The sequence below is a fragment of the Rhinopithecus bieti genome, unplaced genomic scaffold (genome assembly GCF_001698545.2).
Source record: "Rhinopithecus bieti isolate Rb0 unplaced genomic scaffold, ASM169854v2 scaffold_39705, whole genome shotgun sequence".
Lineage (NCBI taxonomy): Eukaryota > Metazoa > Chordata > Mammalia > Primates > Cercopithecidae > Rhinopithecus > Rhinopithecus bieti.
The window spans coordinates 100,423-116,015 of NW_016816813.1; the positions used below are offsets into that span (position 1 = coordinate 100,423).

The window sequence follows — 15,593 nt, forward strand, 5'->3', positions numbered from 1 at the left end:
AAAAAAAAAAAAAAAAAAAAAAAAAAAGTCCCTCTCTTGGCAGTAGCAACCATGAATACATGGCTTCCTCAGAGTCTGGCACTGCGCTACATACCTTACATAGATTATGTCACTGATATTCATGGTAATCCTCAGTGTAGAGTGCATTAGTTTTGTTCTGTAATGAGGTTAAGAGAGGTTAAATGACTGGACCAAGATTATACCCATGGGATTCAAACCCAGGTATGAATGATACTGAATCCAGCCCCAAAGGCAGGCTTTTGAAAGCAATTCGAGTTGACTCAATCAACATTTAAATACCAGGAACTGTGGAAAGGGCACTGGTTTGGCATCAACACAGTCAGACCTTTAATTAACACTTCTAACCCTCAGTTTTATTTGTAAAGACAGGTACTATGTAATTTATTTAAACTTGTGAGAATTAAGCGAACTTATATAAATGAGAACACACAGTAGTGCTCAATACATGTTAACTTTCTGTCTATAAACTACTTCCTTTTAAATTCTCACATTCACTATATCTAATCAGCCAAAAAAAAAAAAAAAAAAAATCACAGAAATATTACATTATATCCCAAGCACATGACGTGTTCTGAAAGAGAACAAACTGCTCCACTTCCAATGGCCTGGATTACTCTTTAAGAAGACAGCCTGGATATCAAAGTGAATGCGCCTTATCAGCATATCCATTTATGACCAGCTTGATGCAAACCTGGAAATCATTCCTCTATTTTCCTCCCAGAAGTGCCCAATGCTCTGACTCAGCCATTCTCTTTCACCATTGGAGGAAACACAAACTAGATGGCACTATGAGGTTATTTTAAGCCACAAATCACTGTATTTTAAAAGAGGGCCTGGAGAGATGAACATGAAAGAGTTCCCTGTGATACAAACTCAGTCAGCAAATAATTAAAATAATTCTTAGTGAAAAGGGGCCTTTAAAAAACGTATTGAGCCCTAATCTTATGCGTATGGCCAGTCCTGTGACAATCCCACAGGGTTATAGTGCCAGGATTAATCTGGTTCAAGGGAATACTGATTTTTGCTCTGCCTATATGTCAAGTGCATCTCAGGTCAGCTCATCAGAAATGGCCTGATTAGTGGGCTGTCTATTGCATCCTCTGTTAATGTGCTCCTGCACATTACATGCCCTGTAGGAAATAGGTGGTTTGGATAATAAAAGGTGGAAAATTTATGTAGTCCAAGTATTTTTACAATAGGCAGCTTTGCTGCTTTGTGGATCACTTCAAATTCTAGAAAGCCCCTTTATACTACTTTCTATAGCAAATGAGCAGCAATCTGTATAATAAATTAATTACTTATTAAACAACAGTATAGGTATTCTACAGATAAATTACCAAAAGGGGGATAATGTAATAAACCTAGAAAGTAATTAGGAAGCAGAAAGCAAACTATAGCCACTATCTGGTCTCTTCAGAAAAGGCCTCTTCCAAATGGAGTGGCACTAGAAGGCTCCCTTTATATCCTGATGAATCAGGCAGGCAGTGGGGTTCTGACCCCATCTAGCTAATGTTCACCTGGAGCTCACTGGATCCAATTAGGGACAGGGACTTCTTTCTGATGGGGTAACAATCTAATATATGTAATAGAGAATTCTAGTATCTTGATTTTTAAATATTTTCTGCAGGTTCTGGGAGGGGCTCTTGCATCTTTCTATCATGAGTTCTGTTAGGAGCCATGGTGGCAGCATATCATTGGTGCCATGTATCAAACAGATAGTAAAACATTCTGAAGATAACAGGTCCACTGAAATAATGAAAATGCAATAGAGGTTTAAAAAGGAGTGAAATCAGTGTTCTCCACTAAGCCGAGGGAGGTAAGGAGGTCCCTGAGATGACTGACAACAAGGGGGTGGCCTGCAAAACTGGGGCAAGTCCAATTCTGAGCTCCACATTTTATCTTCATGTCAGCACTTCTGTGGGACTTAGACTCTTGCCACATTCTTTAAATGTTCGAGGCAAGCGTCAAAAGCAAACATATCACTGCTCAGCATTAAAACAGTGCAACATAATGGATAAAGCACATCTTAAAAAGCCAAAGCATGGCTTAACTCAGCACACCAAAAGCCCCACTACTGCTATAAAATCAAAAGTAGAGCTAAAGAATTCAGAGATGTCAGTCTTTCAATAATCCAAATAACAAAGACTTTATTAGTAATGTCTGGTGTGCCATTTAAAGGACGTATCATACAACAGAGAAAAAATCATCATGTAATATGTAATCTGAACAGAAGATGACAGGGAAATTCAATTTTGAAATTTTTGTGAAAATGGATACACAAAAGCTTGTCTGGATAACCAAAGTAACCATCTGAGCCAAACAACTCACTCATTGCTAATAATTAAGCAAACAAGATACAACATTGGAACATGAATTCAATTTTAAAATCTTTACTTGTAATTGAGTTTTAAATGGAATATAACTTTCTAAATTTCTAAATTTTCTGAAACCAAACATCAGAATACTTGGAGAAATTGAACTTATTTTTCAATAGGGTTGATTTCCTGCTTTCAACATTTTAATTTTTTTAGACACTTGTAGTTTACATCATCACCCTGGAATACCAGGGTTGATTTCACAAGAAACAAAAGAGCTGGAAGAAAACCTGAAGTTAGCATGTTCAGGTCAGCCTTCCTCCCAGTCCCTCACTCCTCAGGCACGGCCCTCACTCGCGAGCTCGGCAGACACTTGGGCATTTCCACCGGTGTTTGCTGCAAATGTGGTGCCTCCCTCTTCCGGGTCTTCCTTTGTCCTTCAAGACCCATCTCCAATTCCTTATCTCCCATGAAAGGTACAAATCTGCCTATTAAAGGTGATCTCTTTCGTCTGAATTGGAAAAGCGCCAATTAACTATTAGTCATTTTGCATTAGTCATTTTGCACCGAAGATTGCTATTTCCTGATACTAAACTGATTTTCTTTTTCAACTGTATGCATCTTAACTCCCAATTAGAATGTAAACTCGTGAGTGGAAATGTGAATGGGCACAATCTTTCTTGAGGGCAATCTGGCAGTGTCCTTCAAAAGTCTTTAAAATATATATGCCTGGTAATTTTTCTTCTGGGACTTTATTTGAAGGAAATAATTAGAGATCTAGACAAAGATTTAGGCACAAGGATATTCAAGGGATAGCTACTTTTAATTTCACAATGTTAGAAATCCCAAAGTCCAAACATAAAGGATTGAATAGGTCCTAAAATTAGAAATGAGATACTATGCAGCTATTAAAAATGATGTTTCGGGAATTGCTTTTGACACTGACAGCAGTTATAAAACAACACAAAAGACAGAGTCCATTTGTATTTTAAAAGTCTATATGTAAGTTTGCATAGAAAAGGTTTGGAAGATTTTCTAGATTTTCTTTTGCTGTTATATATGTCTTCTCATTTTCTGTAATGAGCCTGTATTACTTTTGCAATAAAAAAAAGAAAAAAATTAAATTTGAAATTCTGGGTAGCTAGGTATACGTCAATTATTCTTTTAAATTCCACAAGGCTCAGAAGCACACAGAGTAGGTAAGTCCTACTACTGCTACAAAAATAAAAAGTAGAGTTAAAGAATTCAGAGATATCAGTCTTTCAATAATCCAAATAATAAAGACTTCATTAGTAATGTCTGGTGTGCCATTTAAAGGATGTATCATACAACAGAGAAAAAATCATCATGTAATATGTAATCTGAACAGATGATGACAGAGTAGGTATGCTACATAATCTCTGTTCCTGTTGATAACCTGATCTCCAACTTAGGGTCCCTGTGTCTATGGGAAAAGGTGAGACTGCTTAGGTCAAGATATATGAATCATGGGTTATTTTCAATATTTTTTTTTTTAATCTGAAATTGTGTGCCAAAGACTAAGTTGTGGGATTTGTTTGCTTTTGGCTAGAATTATATTAACTGGGCTTTGTAAATGCTCAATACTTCAGATACTTGGACGAACTGGAAATTACATCTTTGTTAATGAAACAAATGCGAAATATTAACTTTCTTGAGAGACAAAAATCTTTTAACACATGGGACCACTATGGTTGAAAACAAAACAGATAATGACAGGGAAATTCTATTTTGATGATTTTGAAATTTTTGTGAAAATGGTTATACAAAAGCTTGTCTCGTGATGACGAAAAGGTTGGGAGTCATCATTCCAGGATAGAAAATGGTGCTCCACAGATCATACGGAGAAACCTGTGAGAATTCCTGATAATTTTACTTTTCAGTCTTACATATCGGCCTTCTTAGGAAGCCATTCAATAATGGTTTCCATGATCACTCTCCCCTCAGGAAAATACAAAAAAATTAAGAACCAGTCATCTTAAATAAAAGTTCTTGCTGAAATATCATTTATAAAACCTTCATGTATAACATTTCTCTTTTGACCCCATTGTAAGCATGCTTAGAGAAGTAGTCTCTGTCAAGCACAGCTTAGCTCTTGTCTTTTTCATAAAAATTTCAGTGGTTCTCTAGAAAGATTATTAGTACAATCTTTAAGGAGCCTCATGATCTGGTATATGCCTGCCTCTGTAACCTGTTCTGCATTAGTCCCCCTTAATATAAAAGAGCCCCTGTTCTTTGGGGCTCCTTTCTATTCTCTGAATATGCCCTAGCTTCTCAGTTTCTTTTATCTCGATATGCAATTCCCTTTTCTGTTTTCTAACTATCTAAACCTCCCTTATCCTTCAAAGGCCAGTTCAAATGATACCTCTTCCTCAAGGATTCCACCTTGTGCATTGTAATTTGGTATAGATTTCTTCTTCTGCCTACTAAATGGGTAGCTTTTTGAGGTCTTGGGGGCTCCTTGTCTTCATATCTGAAGATGACTTAAAGAATTCATTCAATAAAGGTCCATTCATCTGAATAGTAATAATAATGACAGTTAGGGTTGTTCAAAGCCCCAAGGATTACCATCACTGCAACAAAAAAGCCAACATTTCAATGGATTTTGCTTCTAATTCAACTTCCAGCAGAGTTAACAGAGGAGAGTGTCACGTGTGGGAGCACCCCCCAGAACACTCAATCCAGTCTGTGGGTGCACAGGCTCCTGTCTGCTGACTAATCCTCCGTTTTTAATATCACAAGTTCCGGTGTTCTAAATTTTGGCTTTGCATGTTTTAAAAAATTATATAAGTGGCCAAATTATGGCTAAACCCAGTAACTTGTTTTTTCAAACACAACTTCTGCTGAGTTAACGCCCTGTCAATGGACAGTTTAAATTTTACCACTACTGCAACTTCCATGAGATGTAATCAGCAATCATCTAAATTTAAAGTACTTAAAGGTTGACTACAACCTCCCTGATTGTACCTTCCCAGCTTCCTCTTCCTCTATCCATTACATAAATGTTCATTTCCTCAGGTTCCATCCTTGGGCCTCAACTGTCCTCATCTTACATATTCATTCTGGGTATTCTCATGCAGTTCAGTGTTTCCACCGTCTTCCACAATGCTAATGACTTAAAAATATGCATCTTTAGCTTAGGGTTTTTTCCAGACCACCAGATCAGCATATTCAACCGGCTCCTGGATGTTTCTACCTGCACCTCAAACTAAACACACTTCTATCACATGTTTTCCCCAAATCTGTTCTTCCTGTATTTATTTCCCTTCTAAGTGAAAAGGACTACTCCCCCACTAAAAACCTGGAAGTCATCCTTGAGCTACCTTCTCCTTTATAACCTTAATTTAATTGATCCTCTCTCAAATCCATCTATGTTTTCTAGGGCTTCTGCAACCATCCTCACTCGTTGCCCTCCTTCCAGCTCTGGGAAGCCTTCCCTGACCCACCCCCACGTGAGTAAGTGCCCTCTTAGGGTTACCCTCACATTGTGCTTACTTCCATCGCACCATCTGAAATGCCTTATGGCAACTGTCTATGTGTGTATCTTCTGTTACATTACAAGTTCCCTAAGGACAAAAACTTTGTCTTGTTCTTTGCAGCCACACTGCCTTGGTACCCAAGGGTTTAATACATGATTCTTGAAGAAACGAATAAACCCCCTGGGCTGAGCTTCTGTACTGCTTAGTATCTGACTGGCCCACTGTATGCCATATACGGTCAGAAAGAATAACCCCCAACTAAAACCACATTCTTATCTTCTTTGCAGCATACATGATTCATTTTAAGCCAGTATGTAAGTAGACATTTAAATCTGCATTGTATTTTTTCTCTAAACACTGTATCATTAATTCCAAAGAAACTGAAGAGATCAAAGCCACAGTGAAAATTAACACACTAATGATGGAAGGGAAATTATACTGTAAAAAAGTACCACCCAATAACTTCAGACTGACAATGAGAAATGAGACAATACTTTTAAGATTATAAAAAGATCAAAACTTGGCATGTCACTTCAACAAAAATGAGTAATTTTGATGTTCTTTGCAATAAAATCTAACTATTATCCTTTTAAAAATGTGTGATCGGCCGGGCGCGGTGGCTCAAGCCTGTAATCCCAGCACTTTGGGAGGCCGAGACGGGCGGATCACGAGGTCAGGAGATCGAGACCATCCTGGCTAACATGGTGAAACCCCGTCTCTACTAAAAAATACAAAATCTAGCCGGGCGAGGTGGCGGGCGCCTGTAGTCCCAGCTACTCGGGAAGCTGAGGCAGGAGAATGGCGTAAACCCGGGAGGCGGAGCTTGCAGTGAGCTGAGATCTGGCCACTGCACTCCAGCCTGGGCGACACAGTGAGACTCCGTCTCAAAAAAAAAAAAAAAAAAAATGTGTGATCACATCAAAATCTTAACCCTCAATGAAGTACTGACAAACATACTCTCTTTTGACCAAACTTGAGTCTGGCTCTTCTAAGTCCTCTTTCTGACTGGGCTTTGTCTTTAGTCCAGGTCTGCCAACTTAGTCCAGTTTAACAAGAATCCTTCTGAGTCAGCGTAACAAAAATCTCTCACCCTTAATATCTGGTCAAATTTCCCATACCCCACGCTTGCCTTCAGTAACAATCCTGTGGAATCTGTTTAGCCAGAATCCTCCATACCCTTGATGTTCCTTCTTAATAACTTTCCATTAATGACCCCTCCCTGTAAATCTTTGTAACTCTCACTTGTCCTAGTTGTACTCTCAGTTGAGCTCAGTCTCTCGCCCCTACTAAAAAACCCCATTGCAGTGGCCCCTACCCCTTGAATAAAGTTTGACTTACCATTCTTTAGTAAGTGTCATGAATTTTTTTCTTTAACAGCATGTAGCACAGTCAACAAATGACTATGACTTCAAGACAAAGGTATCAGGTTCCATAAGACCTGCAATAACAGTGGGATCTCCCCTCACTTTCCTGGACGTTAGACTCAGGGTGGTTTGCCACCAGCAGATACAATATTTCAACAGAGTATAATAAGCAAATACAGCACTTGTCAAAAATATTAAAAGTTAAAATTGAAGTTGCTTTCATTTTTATCACAAGAGTACTACCTAATGTTGATGGAAAACTGACCAAAAAGCAAATTCTCAACTCATATCTTTTGTTTTCTTTCGAGGAGAAATATCTTTAGAAAAAAACAAACAAGAAACATTGGTATCCAGGAAAGAAACAAAGTGGATGAAGATTATATGAAGCCACTAGCTACTCTAAATGAAGTACATCCCTGACTCTTGAGAACTACATACTGGGTTCTTAGAGAATGTGGAAACCATCTTGTTCATTGGGTTCAATGGAGAATGGAAGAGGATCCTCAAAGACTGGAGACTGGCAAAATGGTTCCCATTTTATTATTATTTCTTTTAGAGATGGGGTCTTGCTATGTTGCCCAAGCTAGCATTGAACTGACACAATCCTCCTGCCTCAACCTCCCTGGGACTAAAGACGCATCCACCATGCTCAGCCTGGTTCCCATTTTCAAAGAGAAGGAGAAGGTAAATTTTGCAAAGTATATAAAGCTTTCAACAGGACTTTAAAGTGGACTACCAACTTTAAAAAGGAAAGATTGGTCAGCGAACTATATCTGTGGGCCAAATTTCACACAGTGCCTGTTTTATACATCAAGTTTTACTGATGATGCAACCTCACCCACTTGTTTATGTATTGTCTACAGTTGCTTTACCACTGCACCAGCAGAGGTGAGTATCCCTCAAAGTGTAAAATGATTACTATCTGGCCCTTTACAGAAAAAAGGGTAGATCCCTTTTTTATATTTTACACACTGATGACATATGCACAAAACAAACAAAACCAAAAACCAGACCCCTGGTTCTAGTAGCTTTTGTTGACTCACTAAAAACAATTCATATAAAACTAACCTTACTGCTTTGAGAGGGTTATTTGACTGGTAAAGTAGGAAAATGAATGCTTTTAGGCTTCAGCAAGGCACAGAACACAAAATAACCTTGTGGATAACATTGAGACACAGGATCTGAAGACAAAATTAGGAGGAAGCGTAACTAGGTGATTAAGAAGAACCTTTAGTTTCCTAAAAGGTTTATTGTTAAAGGTATTTTATAACATCTAGTTCAAGGTGCCTGGATCTGATTGTAACTCTGTCTCTATCAAGTTTAACTCAGTATATTTGGAAGACACTGTGACCATGGAACCTTTTTTCCCCTTAACTTTACAGGTAAGTTCTCTGAAATATACACATGGCATAATGTAAAAAATATCTACTTTTCCCCCTTCCTTGTTTAATGTTGTAACGACTGCTTTTACAAATCAGTTACTTAACAATGATTCAAGTACTGTTATTAAATACGTCATTTCCAAAATTCTGGCACAGAGGAAAAGAAAATGGCTTTGGAGACAGTCTGACCCAATTTAAACCCTAGCAGTTGCCTAAAACTTGGGAAAACTGCTGAACGTCATGCAGTATCAATTTTTATGTTTGCAAATGTGACTAATATCTACCTCATGGAGAGATTAAATAAGTGATATATGCATAGTAAATGCATTATAAATGTTAACTACGGCTTCTCCAACTCCCCATGGTAGGCATGATCTTACTTTTCTGTTGATGTTAACTGGATTATATTGGTCTTTACCATGTAAGGTGAAAGCCTTTTAACTTGAGATGTCCCCCCACTCCCTGAGACAGGGTCTTGCTTAGCCCAGGCTGGAGTACAGTGGCACTATCATGGCTCATGAGAGAACTCCTGGGGAGCTGGGACACTCAGGAAGAGATACTGAATGGGGTAGGGGCCTGGGACAAATTCTAGGAGGGAAGAGAGGTTCTGGGTCCCTGTTAGGTTAAGGCCCTCAGCAAGCAACAGTAGTCTTTGATGCGTTTATTAAAATTAAGTATATTATTATTAGCCTTATGTCAGGTAAATCTTCACTCTGAGAGGCTGAGAGGACAGTTCCTCAAAGGGCAGCCGTGTTCATAAGGAAGGGCTACACTAAGCTAGAATTTCATGTTTGGCAGAATAGTACTTAATCCAACATATAACCAAAATCTGAAAAGACAAAGTCTATTATGATCACAGTCTACTGTATTTTAAAAATTAAAAACACCTTTCTTTAAACTACAGAAATTATTATGAAATGGTTAAATTCCAAACGACTGACAATACAAGATGCTGGTGGGGCTGTGGAGCAAAAAGAGCTCTCGTTCATTGCTGGTAGGAATGCAAAATGATGCAGCCACTTCGGAAGAGAGTTTAGCAGTTTCTTATAAAACTAAATATACTCCCTACCATGTGATCCAGCTGTCGTGCCCTTTGATATTTACCCAAAGGAGCTGAAAACTTATTACCACACAAAAACCTGCTCATGAATATTTATAGCAGCTTTATTCATAATTGCCAAAATGTGGAAGCAGCCAACATGTCTTTCAATAGATGAACAAACTGTGATACATCCATACAATGGAATATTATTCAGTGATAAAAAGAAATGAGCTATCAAGCCACAAAAAGATATAGCGGAACCTTAAAAATATATTGCTAAGTGAAAGAAGCCAATCTGAAAAGGCTGCATATATGATTCCACCCATATGGCATTTCAGAAAAGGCACAACTGTGAATACAATAAAAAGACCAGTGGTTGCAAGGGATTCGGAAAGAGAAGGATAAACAGGTGGAGCACAAGGGATTTTGAGGGCAATGAGCTATTCTGTGTGATACTATAATGATGGACACATGACATGATACATTTGTCAAAACCCATAAAATACACAACACCAAAAGTGAACTCTAATTTCAACTATAGACATTAGTTAATAATAATGTATCACTATTAGTTCATCCGTTGTAACAAATACACCACACTAATACAAGATGTTACTAATCGGGGAAACTGCAGAGGTGGTGAGGGGAAATATGAAAACTGTATTTTTTACTCCTTGTTTACTGTAAAAACTAAAACTGCTAGGAAGAAAGTCAATAAAAAAAAAGTATAGTTTAAAAGAGGTAGTATACCCCCCAATACATTATAACTTAATTAAATTAAGCATAAAAACACATTAGAGTTTTCTCTTTTTATCCCCAAAGAATTACATGCCCCTTAATACATCACCTGAGTTACCTTTCCCATCCTCATTTAGAGTACTCAGACCATCTCTTTCACTTTTATGTTCTTATGAGAATTTCAATGCTGGCTCACTCCTTTCTAATGAGTTGCCACTGTATGGACTAGAATAGCAACTGTTTCTTGTACTCATCACCTTCCATGAAGTCAGTATCACAATCAGGATAGACACATGGGTAGAATGATGATGAGGTGAAAAGCAGCCAAGGAATCTCCTAACAGGAATACACAGAATTGTACAGTCATGGTGATGCTATTAGGGCAAATATTTAAATAATAAATCATCTACGCAAACCATGATTAGAACACTAGGATAAATATGAACCATTCCTTCTTCCCAGAGGTAGCTTTCAATAATTTGTCAGGTCTCGCCTCAGAAAGGGTTCTTCCTAACCATCTTGGCTAAAGCGAACTCTCCCAATTCCTCCCTCATCAGTTATTGTTTTCAAGGCCTTGTCACCACCTCTTATCTAGTTTTTGTTTACTTCCTTATAGTCCGTCTCTCCTGCTGGAGTGTATGCTCTATGAGGGGCTGGGGTCCAGTATCTCTTCTTTATTGCTCTCTGCCAGTCACATGGTAAACTAGCAGTTTATCAAATGCCTAAATCATGGGACTGTCGAAGGAGAACAGACAGGTAAGGACATTCATTCCTACACTCCAATTTGGTAACATGGACTCTCCACATTTTGAATAGGCTATGTTACATGACATTATTGTCACTACATCATTAATTTCAACCAGGCTGTAGGACATTTTTGCAAACTATTTTGAATATAGGGCCTAGTGCTATCTGGGGACTTAATAAATGACTTCAATGAGGAAGACAGTGAAAAGTAGATATCCTAGAGGACATTAAGTTTTATTCCTATCAATGTATATACTCGTACTAACTCCTACCAGTTTCGCTTTTAGTAATTAAAATAATTACTACATATTAAAGAACCTATTCAATGTCATACTTCGCTTTCCTTTTACCCTTGTTAGATCTTTACAGTAACTTTGCAAGGTAAAAATTATCTTCCTTTGACTGATGACAAAAGCTGGGTCACACAGGTTAAGTAACTTGTCAAAGGTCCACAACTTGTAAAAGAAAGATCCAAACTCAGGTCTGTCTGATCCCCAAACCCGCAGTTTTCCCCACAAAGCCAAGTAGCCTGCCTTTGTTCTAACAGTCTTAATTTCACAAAACTACTTTCCCTGTCGCAAAGTTGGTAATAATACTGCATGTAGATCAATATTCCAAAACTACAAGCAGCAGTGCATGTGGGCAAGGCATTCAGTCTCTCGGTTCACAGAACCTCACGTAATTCATATCTCACACCTGCTACAGCAACTATTTTTGTAAAACGGAAGCTTCTGAGAACACCCTGCCAGGATCAGGCATAGTTTAAATTCCTATGTATTGACAGAGAAAGGCAGAAGGAGAGAGACTGACTCACTGATATATTATTCCAAGTAGTGGGAACTCCTAGGGCTTGTTCCACTTGAATTTTAAATTCCCTTTCTGGCTCTTAGGACACTTTAGCTAATAAACTTACAAGTGTGGGAAAGAGTGGGGCAAATGACATATTATCACAAGAAGAGGAAGGTAATCATTGGTACCTGCCATGAATAGGAAGACCACTCACTGGAAAACAGCATACTTTAAATAAATTATGTGTGAATTAAATCCAAAGAAAACAAGTCAGAATGTCCTTTGTAACCCAGAAACCACACTTCCTGGGCTGCGAGGACACAGTAATCAGAACCACTACACCAAACTTCAAGAAGGTTCCGGCCAGGTGCGGGCAGGGCTCATGCCTGTAATCCCAGCACTTTGGGAGGCCAAGACAGGCAGATTGCCTGAGGTCAAGAGTTCAATACCGGCCTGGCTAGCATGGTGAAACCCTTTCTCTACTAAAAATACAAAAAAATTAGACGGGCTTGGTGGTGCGTGCCTGTAGTCCCAGCTACTCGGGAGGCTGAGGCAGGAGAACTGCTTCAACCCAGGAGACGGAGGTTGCAGTGAGCTGAGACCGCGCCACTGCACTCCAGCCTAGGCGACAGAGGGAGACTCCATCAGAAAAAAAAAAAAAATAAAGTTCCAAGTGCTGTCTGATAGGCTATGGCGAAGGTAACATAGAAGAAAAACATCTTCTGGGAAAATCTGTCAACTTCTCTCCTACTGGATGCAATGCCTTACAGAAACCCAACGTAGTGGAGTGAGCACTAAATTTCCAAGGATGCTGGGGCAGACAGTTCCAATAATTAAGTTATAAAACGGCAACTGAAATTATGGGGGATTCTGCAAACCTGACTCTGGAAAAGAGACTGTGCAGCCAGAAAGTGGCATAAGACTCATTTTAGAGCTCATAACTTCTGTGACAACTGCATTTCTTCATGTACAATTAGGGGTGCGCAAGTTCGTATGTGTTAAATTACAAAATAGGGGATTGACATCACTGTACAGCCTATTCAAAAATTTCACAAAAGCAAGGACAAGGGGCTGCTAGAAGAAAGCACACTCCTTTTATTAGACTGTCTGAGCAGCTTTTCAACTTCTTGCTTTTTCTTCTCTTTCTTTTGGAATGCAAACTTAAGAAATCAGGTGAAACCACAGACTGATACAGCTGCAAGGAAGCTGAGGGTGGTTGTTGGGAGGTGGAGAACAGTGAACATGCCCTTACACGGAAACCCTGGGGTGTCCTTTTACAACATGCAGCTAAACTGGCTGTGGAAAGCTACTGGGAGAGCCAAGAGTTTAGTGCCCGAGAGCCCAGTTTTGGGCACTTAATTGTATAAAACTCTCCTTCTTGCATTCATATCCATAAATGTAGCTTGTATTTTTTTCCTAAATAATTTAAACCTAATAAATGAGCTTGTGATCATTTGAAACATACTCAGAAACCTTTATACCTATCCTAAAGTATTGGCACTTTGGTATTCAAAATGTTGTGCCAGAGACTTTTCCCCTTACCATAAATTTTAATTTATGAGTCCCTGCAACAGTCCTAATGAAGATTAATTATTGCAGTACATTCCATAAAATGTGCTCAGCTTTCTCCTGTCAGCAAAGGCTACCGCATTTAGAATTGGTAGTGAAAATGTATCACATCCTTAATGTCTCTTTTCTAGCTGCTCAGTACTAAAACAAATTTGTAAAACAATTTCATCTAAGAAAAGATTGATGGGCTCAGACTTCATTATAAACATAACTGCAAAAGGAGAGGAAAAAACTGGTCCTCTTGGATCAGGATTCTAATAATCAGAAAAGGCTGGGGGTGGTGAGGAAGAACAAGAAGGCAGAAGACTGCACATCACACCACTACTTCACATATGTGTTTCCATCTGTAAAATATCTACGACGCCATTTAGGACCGGCAAAAAGTTTTTGGCCCCACTCTATTTTTCCGGTCATAAATCCATCAGTTAACTGCACAGGAGTGTCTATGCTACATGCACGCCCACGCCATCATTTCGCATGCAATCTCAAGATTTCCCTAAAGCTCATCCAGAGAGTCCAGGTTAAGAATCCCTGCTCCACAGCAGTTTAGAAGGTACAACTGTCTTCTCCCAGATTAAAAAAAAATTAAACATAATACAAGTTGAGTTTATGCTATGCATTTTTCTTTTCTTTTCTTTTCTTTTTTTCATGCTTAAAGGCAAATGTATTCAGTTCCTTTCCATGCAGCACACAATAAGGTTATCTATGTGCTTATTTCTTTTCCAAATCAACAGTTCAGGACAACCTTTCAGGATCCACTCATCCTCCACAGTCAGTCATCTTGCAACGTGTTCTCATAAGTGTCTTGCATGGGGGTAAAGGAACTTTCTTGTTGACCTACAGACTGACCAAGTAGGGGTGTACTGGGAGGAGAGCTAAGGACTATTGTCTCTTCTGCCACCATCAGGCTCATGATGCCACATTAACTTGTACCAGCAGATGCTTATAGAAGCCACTCGGATTTGCCATGGCAGGGAGGAAGGCATAGGAGAAGAGCAGGAGGGACTCAATGTCCTATGATGGAGTGTAGAGGCTGCTAGCTGGAAAAAAACAGGAACAATGAACATGAGGTCATCTTCCTTAGGATGTCATGCCAAGCAGAAAGCCTCCGAAAAATCCCCCAGTCACTAGAACATTCTTCTTCACAAATGACACCACCTCCTCAGCTTTGCTCCTGACCTCGGTAGGTATCTGATTGCTCTTACGGATCTTCAGCTGCTCTTTGGCTTTCTTCATGTCCTTCTCCACTCGTTGCCAATCAACTTTGATGTACCCAGTATGGTTTGCAAGTTGAAGGAGAAAAAATCCACCTCCCACAGCTGTTGCAGCCAACTTTCCAACCTTCTGGAATATGAAACCCGTGCACCATCCAGTGACACCTCCAATGATCAGCTGGGTTGCCACGCTATACTTTTCTGCTGAAGGTCCAGATTCCTGCCCGAATAGCTTACGCCACCATGGCTGCTTCTTAGCAAATTCCGCAAGGTCCAGTGATTCAAAATTTCCCTCAAAGTTTCCTTGAGTGGACGCGGCCATTTCGGTGAGCTTGTCTCGCGAGGACACACGCAGAGGATCTGCGCGGGAGGCCGTGGAGTGGCGCTCAGTTGTCGCCACCACTTGGCTTCCGGCACGTGGGGCAGATGTTTCCATTCCCACGGCGGCAGCGGAAGAGGGCGGGCCGGGCGCGCTGCGGCTGCTTCCAGTCTCCGCAAGCGGCTACATCACAGAGCTCAGCGGGCGGTGTCACTGCTATGCATTTTTCTCATGGCTAATCCGCATGTAGAACATTTTGTGCTCCCCAGAAACACATCTCATCTGCTTCTCTCTCAATCTACTTTCCCTGATTAGTTTTCAATATCCAAGATCATCACCTACCCAAGCATGTCCCTAATGTTCCAGCTATCTGGCAAAATCAAGTTTTACAGTTTAGTCTCACTCTTCATTAGTCCTTCAAGTGACTTCAAAGGAGAAAAAACCCAGTCTTCAACAAAGCTGCCCACTAAAACATTACTTATAATTACAAAATAAAATCGTATCACACAAGAACCCAAAACCTAAGCATGAGTAGTACAATCTTTAAAAAATTTACTAACAATTTTTAAAAATTACTTACAATAACAAAAATTAAA

General features: G+C 39.4%; 1 protein-coding gene and 1 pseudogene across 2 annotated transcripts in view; both read right to left on the reverse strand.

The window, feature by feature from the left end:
* DDX10 (DEAD-box helicase 10) overlaps positions 1-15,593 on the reverse strand; it is a 289,327-nt gene that overhangs the window by 2,199 nt on the left and 271,535 nt on the right. The gene's annotated exons all lie outside the window — the stretch shown is intronic.
* LOC108517388 (FUN14 domain-containing protein 2 pseudogene) lies at positions 12,994-15,202 on the reverse strand (annotated as a pseudogene). The gene has a single exon (XR_001882087.1). The product of XR_001882087.1 is annotated as an FUN14 domain-containing protein 2 pseudogene (transcript).